This window comes from Bacillus rossius, unplaced genomic scaffold (genome assembly GCF_032445375.1).
Source record: "Bacillus rossius redtenbacheri isolate Brsri unplaced genomic scaffold, Brsri_v3 Brsri_v3_scf57, whole genome shotgun sequence".
NCBI lineage: Eukaryota > Metazoa > Arthropoda > Insecta > Phasmatodea > Bacillidae > Bacillus > Bacillus rossius.
Genome location: NW_026962777.1, coordinates 81,303 through 92,369, shown reverse-complemented (window position 1 = coordinate 92,369; position 11,067 = coordinate 81,303).

Below are 11,067 nucleotides of genomic sequence, written 5' to 3'. Positions count from 1 at the left end.
AAAATATATTTATACCACTGAGCTCTGCTCTTTGTTTTGTTTAACGTAACCTTTTCTTTCCCTTTGATTTTGTACCCTTGGGCCAATTGTTAGGCCAGGTTCTCCCTGCTGTAAGGGTAATAGGTAGAGAAGGGTTGCACTATATATACTTATATACTTCGTAAAATAATTATAACCCTTTATATATTTTATTATATATATATATTAGTAAATAAACATTAAAATTAGAAAGCAAATGTCAAAAAAAATAGTGATAAAAGTAACATTGTACATTACATCTTAACAGAACAGTCATAGTTACACTGATCAATATGTATGTATTACATTTTAATCCTTGTTGCAATTGTAATTATGATTTTTTTTATATTTTGTCAGTTGTTTGGTGTAAAATTATTTGTTGTAAAACCCATATTTTAAATTGCACATTTTAGTTCCGTTTTACTTGCATTGTATTCATAACAATAATGTATTTAGGATCTGTTGTGAAATTAATACTGTAGGCCTACATAATTAAAAATAAATAGAGTTGAAAAATTGTTTGTAAATCCATCAGACAGTGTAATAACAACAAAAAAAACTTTTTTTAATTTTAGAGTCAAATAAAATATTTTTAAAATTAACAATATTTGGTGGTTACCAGGAGTAACCACCAATCATTTCGACATAACTTCAGTGTAAGCTGCTGTTTATATTACTAAATGAATGGTGGTTATCTGGGGTAACCACCCTTAATAGTTACATATCTTACATTTTAGTAGTAGATAAATATTTTAAATGGCTAACAGACCTTCAGAAATATATCAGCTACAAAATAAAACAAATAAATTTAGGAAAATAAAAAATAAAAATATATATTGTGCGTTACAGGGACAAAGAAGGGTGGTCAGCTCAGGAAACCACAAAACAACTGAGTAAAAACAATTTTCTTCCCCTGACCTTTAAAGGGTTAAAAACAGCTATATTTTACCCTTGATATTTTATATGGGGGTGTCCCACTTGCCCCACAATTTATGCATGGTGGGGCAAGTGGGATCATGTGATCTCACTTACGCCAGTTATAGTTATTGTTTGTATTTGGTTTCAGGTTTGATGATTTAAGTCAAAATGGTGAGGAATTATAAAAAAAAGACTGCAAAGGGTGAAAGTTACTCCAAAGAAACACTACATTGTGCTCTAACTCAAGTAAGATGTGGTAATATATCGGCTAGAGGTGCTACAAGAAAGTATTCAATTCCATACTCTTCTCTTATGGACAATTTGAATGGTAAGAGAGGAAAAAGTGACACTTTAGGAAGAAGTACAGCAATACCGATAGATGAACGCAGACTGGTAGAATGTATCAAGGTTATGGAAAAGTGGGGTTGGGGGCTTGGTAGGAAAGAAGTTTTGCAAATAGTTGGAAAAGTATGTGAAAGAAAATAATTTACAAATACCATTAAAAAATGGAGTGCCGGGAGAAGATTGGTTCCTAAATTTCAAAAAAAGGCATAATCTATCCATTAAGAAGCCACAGTCCATAGAGAATGTAAGAAAGAAGGCAACTGACCCATTCTTGATTGATGAATATTTTAAACTTCTAAAATCAACACTGGATGAACTAAATTTGAATGACAAACCTCACCAAATATACAATATCAATGAGACCAATTTTAGCATGGACCCTGCAAACACCAAAATTGTAGGACAAAAAACAGTCCATCATCAAGGATTACAAGTGGGCCTAATAAGGAAAATGTAACTGTTCTTTTGGGAGGAAATTCTGCAGGAGATAAACTGCCACCACTTATTATATTCAAAAGAAAAAACATTTGGGATCAGTGGATTGCTCCTGAAGGTGTTGGGTACCCAAATACATCATATGCAGCCACACCTAATGGGTGGATGGAAACATAAGTTTTCATCAATTACTTCGAAAGGACTTTCATTGGGTCATTCTCCAAACAAAGTGTTTTTTATGTCCCAACAGGTTTTAACAACAAAATTGTTTTAAAGTACTGAATATTTGTTTTTTAATGCTATACATACAGTTAGAAATATTTAACAAAGGCATTAAATATCAGTTCTGAATGTAAATATTAGTAACAAATAATGCCACAGACTGTGAAATGTCACGTCCGTGGACTGTCCCATTCTCTTCTTAATTAACTTTCTTAGACTTCTGAAGCTAAAATGTGCAACTAAAGAAACACATTAATTTATTTCCTGCAACCTTAATATGTTGAAAATAATTTTCAAGTGATTAATTACTAAAGAAACTGAAATTAAATATTTTCCATCAGATAAAAGGTCAGTCCCATGAAAAACTATCATGTCCATGGACATTTCTGTTAGTTCATATGAAATACCCCTAAGGGCAACACTGTTGCTTTCTATTCACGTAATTAACTGGCAGTCAGCCATTTTGTTCGTGGGTGCATTGTCAGTGAGTTGTTGTTTCTTTACTAGCGAGTTACACTGTGTTAAAGTGAAAGATTTCATGAATGTTGAGATCATTGTGTCTCATCTATGACCATCAAATATCTGTAAGTTTGGCAAAAAAAAAAATTTATTTTATATAGCATGTATAAAAAACTCAGTAATTTTTCTTTGCCATGACACTAACTTTGTCCATAACCTAAATTGTGTTTGTTTAGATCACTTTGTTACTGAATATGTCACGTCAATGGACGTCACATCCGTAGTCATACCTTGACCATGGGCATGACAATTTATCCACGGACATGAAAATTGATACACAGCATAATATTATGACTATTGAATAATCTTGCATCCTTCTTAGTCCTAGGCTTATTTTCTGTTAGATAAAGGATTGTATCAGTAAAATTCATAGATTTGGGAAACAATCTCATTGGCATGTTATGAGCAAAACTGATAAATTATTGAATAATCAATTTTTTTTCAGAGTATATTTTGCCTCAATGAGCAAATTAGATAAGAGGAGAGAAAGTAAAAAAATGAGCATGAGAAAGGCAAGAGAACGACTAAAATATGATGTACATAAATATGAATAACAAAAGAGAAAAGACAGAGAAAGGAAAAGAGCACAGAGAAAAAAGTTTTTCAATTTGTCTGAAAGGGAAAAAAGACATTAGAAAAGGGTGGAAGGAAAGGACCAGAACGAGTAGAGAGAAGAAAAAGCAATTAAAAACAGCATACAAAATATTCTCACACCGTCTCAAAGCCCTACACTAGTAAAAATGCAAGAAACTCCACAGTGTAACAAAGCAGGAAGTTCAAGGAAGGACAGTGGTGAGAAAACACGGCGGAAAAATAGGAACTTGCTAAAAACTGAAATTAAGAAGTTGAAAGAAGACAACAAGAAGTTGAAATAAGACAACAAGAAGTTGAAAGCAAAAGTTGAGAATTACAAAAAGAGGTACTATCATGCCAAAAAATCATACATTGCAACTCCAGAGAAAAATGTTAAACCTCTGTTGAAGGGAAAAAAGTGTTCTGCACATGTTCAAAAGGAGCTTATTTTTAGTGAAGTAATTCAAAAGCAGATAACCTCAAATTATAAGCAATAAAAAAGTACAAAAAAGAAAAGCAACATTTTTGACAGTTATCAGTGGTAAAATAGTTAAAAAATATAAACTATTGAACCGTGTTAGTTCCCTCACTTCTCGCAAAATGTTGGTCACCTCTGATCATACAGTATGTAACAAATCCTACAAACGTGTTACTGTACGTAGGAATGCTGTAAGAGATTTTCTTGAAATGGACAAGAATAGCAGGTTGTGCGCTGGCAAAAAAGAAACTATTACAAGAAGAAAAATAAAAAAAAAAAGCATCTGTTAAATAATACTATGAAAAACATTCACAAGGACTTCATTTCTGAATTTCCACAGCACAAAGATATTTCCTATAGTGCTTTTTGCAAATGTTGACCATTTTGGATTATGAGACCCGATTACAAAGCCAGATACACGTGTTTGTATAATGCAATATCAGGCATCAGTACAACACAACCACGAAAATTAAAAGTGATCTGGCAGCTGACGAAATTTTCTTACATTGCGATTTCTCAGAAAATTATTTGTGTAAATACTCGGAGGAAGTGCAGTCAGTACACTTCGGTGGCTCAAGAAATCAAATTGCACTACATACACCTGTGGTGTACTTTAGGTCCGAATTTTGTACCTTATCAGAGAGCTGGCGTCATGACCCCATAGCGATTTGTACACACTTGGTGCCAGTGAAAATGAAATAAAAAACATTGTACCAAACATTAACAAAGCGCACTTTTTAAGTGATGGGCCGTGCACACAGTACCGGAATAAAAACATGTATTTTTGGCATCATCTTTTTTGCCAAAAATGCTTTATGCTAGCAGCCTTCACTGGCACTATACAGAACAGGCTCATGGAAAAGGGGACCCGATGGTATTGGTGGTTGTACTAAAAGAATGGACACAGAAAAGACATACCTAATGTTACAGTTCTTGTCAATGAACTACAGGAAAACTGTAAAGGAATTAAGATTTTCCAGATCAACAGTAATGCAATTGCAGATAATGACAAATATCTACCAAAAAGTGTGCCCCAATTCAAAGGATCTTTTAAGATTCATGAAGTAATTCCTAAGCTTCAAGTCACAAGATAAAAGGTGACTCCCGTAAGCTGTAATGGATACAAGAGTAAAAAATTTGAATTTTAATTGTGTTATGTTAACTTTAATTAGTTTATGAAAAAGAGGCATTCTTATTATTGAAATTTTAGGTCATGTTTAAAGTATATCTTTCACTAACCTTGAATTTTTTTCAAACGTAAGCTAGCTTGGTTCATTAAATCTTGTCTCTCTTAAGAGTCTTGTCATATTATTATGTTAAGCAACTTCTGTGGGCACATTAAAATTATGTAAAAAAAATTTAATTTTACTAGTTTAAAGTTTTTTTATTTAGTTTATGAATAGCTGGGCATATTATTGCAATTTTAGATTATGTTTATTCACACTGAACTTAGGTTTCACATATTTTATTTTAATTTAATAAAGATTCTCTACTTATTCTAACAGTACTCATTAACCTTGTGTTTTAAAATAACGCAAGCTAGCCGGTTCATAAAATCTTTGTTACTTAAGAGACTGTCACGTAAACAGGGCTGTCATATCCATGGGCAAGGTGGTCACATCCGTGGACAAGGCTGTCACATCCGTAGACATATCAAACTTTCTATTTAACTTTCTTTTTTACTATTTATCTTTGAGCTTGGAAACATTGTAAACGTACATTAGTATTTCATACTATATATCACAATGTGCCTTTGGTACAGTTTGCTTAATGTGATATGAAAAAAATATGTATTTAGAAAAAGCACCCTATTTGGAGAATGACCACATTACTTCTTTATCAAAGGAGAGGCCAATTTTGCTGATCTTTGATGGCCACTCAACCCACATAGATCCTAAGTTGTCCAACTAGCAGTTGAAAATAATATTACCATTTTGAAATTGCCCCCACACAGCAGCCACCTACTGAAGCCAACCTGTTTTCAGGGGCATAAAGAGTGCATGGGATGAAAAAATTACTCTGTGGCAACGGCATCATCAAGGAAGTAAAATTCCAAAAAAAGAGTTTATCACTCTGGAAATGTTTGGAAGGACAGCAAAGCAGAAAATATTTCAGCAGGCTTCCGTAAGGTGTAATTTTTCCATTTAACAATTCTGTAGTTGATTCTTCCAAGTACAATCCACATGCACTGAGAAGATTCGAAGAAGCTATTAAGAAATCCTCCCAGTCTCGTGATGGCCCAGCTGTTTCATCAGGAAAAGAAATTAGTCAAGCATGCCCTCCTTGTTCTGTTGCGTCAAATGTATACCAACCTATGACAATGGATACTACAAGAGACCATCAGACTAAACTGACTAGGGAATTACCATTAGATATTTCTACCTCTGTGGATGCTTCAACATCAAAAGATCTTCAAACTCCACTACGTCCTGAACTATCATCCAATGGTTCTATCTCAACCAGTTTTTAAACACTTTTGCTCTCCTTAGTTAAGCAAACTAATAATGTGGAGAAAACAACACGGAAAAATGTATGTAAAGGGGCTGAAGTCATTACAGCTGCAAAACTGTCAACCGACAAAAATGTTTTACAGACAGTAACACAGAAAAGAAAAGCAAAACAGACAAAGAAGCCCACACCCAAAAAACACAAATCAAGGCAAATTCAGGTTTCTGACAGCAGTTCAGAATCAGCTGAAGATTGTATGTCATTGAGTGAGGATGACAGTGTCACCTACAAAAGTGTATTGGTCTAAACAAATGAATAAATGCGGGACAATGAAATCATAGTTTGTCTCAATCAATCAAATGAACTCGCAGTTGGAAAATGGGTACTTGTTCGATTTGCTACTAAAAAACTATAACTGCAATGACACAGGAGAACCAACTGTGAAGTTTCTTTGTCGGAAGACTGCAAGTGCTGTTCCTACATTTGTTTGGTGTACACCTGATGATATTTCTTAAGTGAGATGCAAGGATGTTGTCATGGTATTGCCAGAACCAAATTTGGGTCGTTGAGGTGAAATAATTTTTGAACTTTCATTTGCTTCTTATAATGTGCAGTAACCTCAGTGACCACCAAAGTAACAGACCAATACAACTGGAACCTCTTAACAAATAGGTTAATATGTAAATAGTACCATGCATATAAGTTACAATTATTTTTAAGAGTAAGAACTAACTTGAGACCTGGAAAATATTTTAAGGACAAATTTACATTTTAATAACTATGATTGTGTGTATTCTACATGTAAGGTAAGTGCAGTCTATTGGGTGAATTTATTATTTTTAAAAAATTACATTTGTGGTGTAGGTATGTTTAAAACAGAGGCAGTTGGGCTTTAAATAAGTTATCATTAAGTTAGCATTTATATGAACAGGGTTATTCTGTCTGTTATAAATTTAAATGACTAATTTACCTTTGTTGTCTGCTGTGATCACACACATTACCCTGCAAAAAAGTTTGTATCTTCTGAACAAATTATAATAAAATAGTTTTGTTTCCACCAAAATGATCAGCTGAAATTGGTATATAACCCACATGCCCCATATAAAATGGCACACACTTAAATGGAGGGTTACAGGCGATGATCCTACTTACCCCAAACCACGGGTGGGATTATTGCGGTTTATGTTGAAAAAATCTATGTAACTTATTAACTATTTAATATATAATAACTAAAATATTAAGGGATATTGGAAACATTCTATAGAATGTGCATAAAAAAAATTATCTCCCTAGGCCTGATAACTCTTTAAGGATTACACCTCAAGGTGTAAATATGTGATTTCCTGATCCCACTTACCCCACTCCACCCTAATAATATGGGGGCAAACGACTGGAGACCAACCGAGAGCATGTGAAAAGCCTTGACAACAAGTACTACGACCCGGATGAACGTTTCAACATAGAAAATTGATCCCATTATTATTAACCTGGGAGGTGTGGAAAGTATCAAGTTATTTAAGCGACGAAATGGAAGGCAATGCACAATTGCCAGTGAGCAGTGAACAGGTCAGGTGAGTAGTCTGTTTTAGTTACAATATAGACTTGACGGTTGCCTCCCCATGTCCCCTCCCTTTGTCACACCCCCACTACTGTAAATCTGTGACATGTCCCACGCTTCTATACATCCTGCGCCTACTGTATGGAAAAGTATGTGAATTTTTTGTTAAGTTTAAGTTGCCAAACCAGTAGGTAGTGTGCCCACAGTGACTAAATTATATTAGTCATATTGTGTTTGTCCTGCCAAGAAAAAAGATCATGGTCTTCAGTGAGACTAGCTGGTTGGCAAGAATTTAACTGTAAATATTTTTTTGGCACGAGTCTTGCCCCTTCTACTTCACCGCTCCCACACCTTATCATCATGTGTGTATGGTTTGTCCCCACTGACCAGGAATATTCATGTTTACACAGAGTTATTGCAACGGGTAAGCCTGCAAGATATTACCAGGTATTTCTGATGACAAGTTAAGGAGATGACACGAGGATATTGTTTCAATAACAGACAAGTTAAGAAGACACGAGGATATTGTTTCAATAACAGACAAGTTAAGAAGACATGAGGAAATTGTTTCAATAAAAGAACTACTTTCATATAAGGGATAAAAAACACACCCTTTAAGATGAATCAACCAATAAATTAAATAAATAAAAACAAATAAACCAAAAGCAATAAAATGTGCTTGCTTAAAAATATAGAAATATAGGAGAGAAAATGAATCAAATACAAATTCGAAAAATCTGCCACTCCCTTCTGGGAACTAAAACATAATATGCATAAACAACTGTAGGCCTAAAAAAGCAAACATATCCCTATAAATAAAATTAATGAAAAAGGATAAATCCAGTGATGCAGAACTTTTACCTTTCCTTAATAACCCTCACCACCCCCCAAAGATTTCAAAGACAAAACAAAAAATTTTAACAATTTATTTTAATATATATTTGGACCAGTATGGACAAAAACAATACAGCATTGAGAAACTTTCACCGATAAGAACTATAAAAAACAATAATACCAGTGATAAGAATATCCATCTCCTGTTCCCAATTAATTTGAAAACAATATAAACCAAGGACATTTCACAGAAGGATTTATCTTTAGTAAAAATTTAAGTATTTGATTAGTTCAGAAAAAAAAATGAAATTAGCTATGCAAAATTCACCCCCTTTCAATGCCTAAAAAACGAGGCTTTTTTATAAAATAAAATCTGTGCAATGCTAAAACTGAATAGATTCAGGGATATAAATATATCCTGCCCTTTCCCAACAAAATGAGTCATACAAAGTCTGTATTTAAGATGGAAACAAGAGGCTTTTCTTGAACTTAGTAGTCTTTTGTGGAACTCTACTCAATATAAATTCGTACACTACACCAAATTCAGCAATAATCACCCACCCCTTCAACAAATGCAAAGAACACAGGCCATTAGCCAGAGATAAAGTGTTTCTGAATAGCTAATAAAAAATCTATGCGAGCATCCTCCACCTCTTTCTTTTCCTTCGTCATCTCCTTCACCAAGGAAAAAGATTTTACTATAAACACAACCAAACTTTGTAAGAAACACAAAAGGTTGGTTAAGTTAGCAATAATGGAATAACTCTGTAAATCTTTGTAGGTCTTCAAAAAAAAAAGAAGTTTTGTAAAATAATAAAGAAACCTTAGAAGTTTTACAAAGTACAATCTTCAGACTTCTTTTTCATCTTTGGAAATACAGAACTAACAAAAAATTATTTAATATTATGCAGTTCAGAAGTTCATTATTTTGACCAGACATCTTAAAAAATTTAAAAATGTACGAAGAAAACCAAAATTTAGGCAATCGAAAAATCCATGTAGCCAGGTAAATAACATGACTAAAATATATCATGATAAAACAATCAGAGAACAGAATAAACAGTCTAAAAATAATTTAAATTGATAGTTCTAACATGAGAAAATTGTCCCTGAAAAATAAGCAGTGATGAAAGAGCCGAGAGATCTCAACACAAAATCGGACATTGCAGCACTTGGTTATTAGTGGACTTGGCTGTACTGGGATATGGTGGTCGTTGTTATGTAACCTCCTATGTGACAAAATCTGCTATTTCCATATTTTGGTATGAATAGCAACAGAATTATAAGCTCTACAATTTAAAAAATACCTCCTATGTGCTATAGCTGTAATTTTTATTTTGTGCGAGTTTGAATGAAACCTCTTATGTAATGAAGCATTGATATTGTTGCCAGAAAATCTATGTGTATGTTTGGCACATAAGAGGTATTGTTATGTTGCTGAAGCAATGATATTGTTGCTAACTATAGTTCATTTTGCACATAGGAGATACTATCACATTTAGGTTTGTAGATTCGAGTTTTACATGGGTAAAGGTTAAAGCTTTGCGAGAGCTGCATTCAAATGAACTGGAGCATAATGAGATTACTTCAATTTATATTTAATATTGCATGTTATATTATTCTGTTAATAAAATGCTTTATACACAGCAGTCTGTTTTGACGTACTGCCTGTTTTGTTCCTAAAACATAGGAGGTTTCCACATTACAGTTAATGTGTAATCTTTGGTTCTTATGTACTGATGTACTGGCACAAGATTTACTATACAGTTTATTAATGCTGTTTGCGTTAACGAAATATTTCTACAATGTTTATGTTGTGTTGCTAGCATCAGTTTCCACTGAGGTAAGTATGTTTTACTGTACTTTACTTACATTTAGTGTAGTGTGGTTTGATTGTTAATAGATTTTAGTTACACTTTAATTTTTTATATTGTAAAGTTCTGTGTATCATAGAGTACTGTAGGTAACAATAAAGAAGAAACACTTATTGCCATCCAAGGAAAAAAAAATGCTTCAAAATTATATCTATATTATGTTATCTGACTAATACTGCTTCTGTAGTATGTGGTGTTGGCCCCAAGTTGTGGTAGCCACTCTAACTAATATGTGGTGTGTTCACCACACTCTAACTTATTTGGTGTGTTCTTGCGGGGTTTTGGCGCCTATTCTCTTTGCAGTAGATATCAGGAACGCTGCTACTGGATTGACTACCAGACTGATAATCTAGCTAGCACGTCACTGCACTGTGTTACTGTCCAGAGAGTAATTATTTAAAGGAAATTTGGTATTGTTGTGTGACTAGTGGAAATTTGCATTACTTATGTCCAGGTCATTTTTATAATTAACTGATGATTTTAATGGGTTCTTGAATATGGGCGTGAAGTTACTGTTAACATGTAATTAAGCGAGGACAACCAAAATAATATATTTTGTATGTTAACTTCTGTTCAAACCTAGGTGTCGGTAATTAAATGCAAATGACGTCACTGGAACACATTGAATACCATGCCGGGTCTAGCTATACGCTGTCGGAGGCTTGAGGCTCTCTTCCCAGGACCTCCAGGTGGTCTGTTGCTACGCTGGAACACTGGACGCTGTAAGCTGTAATTGGCGAACTACAGAAGATCTGAGGTAGCCGGGTGTCTGGCTGAAGAATCGACTTCCCTCTCGTCCTAAAAAGTCTGGTTTAATTTGGATTGGTCTCACCAATCGTCGTGGC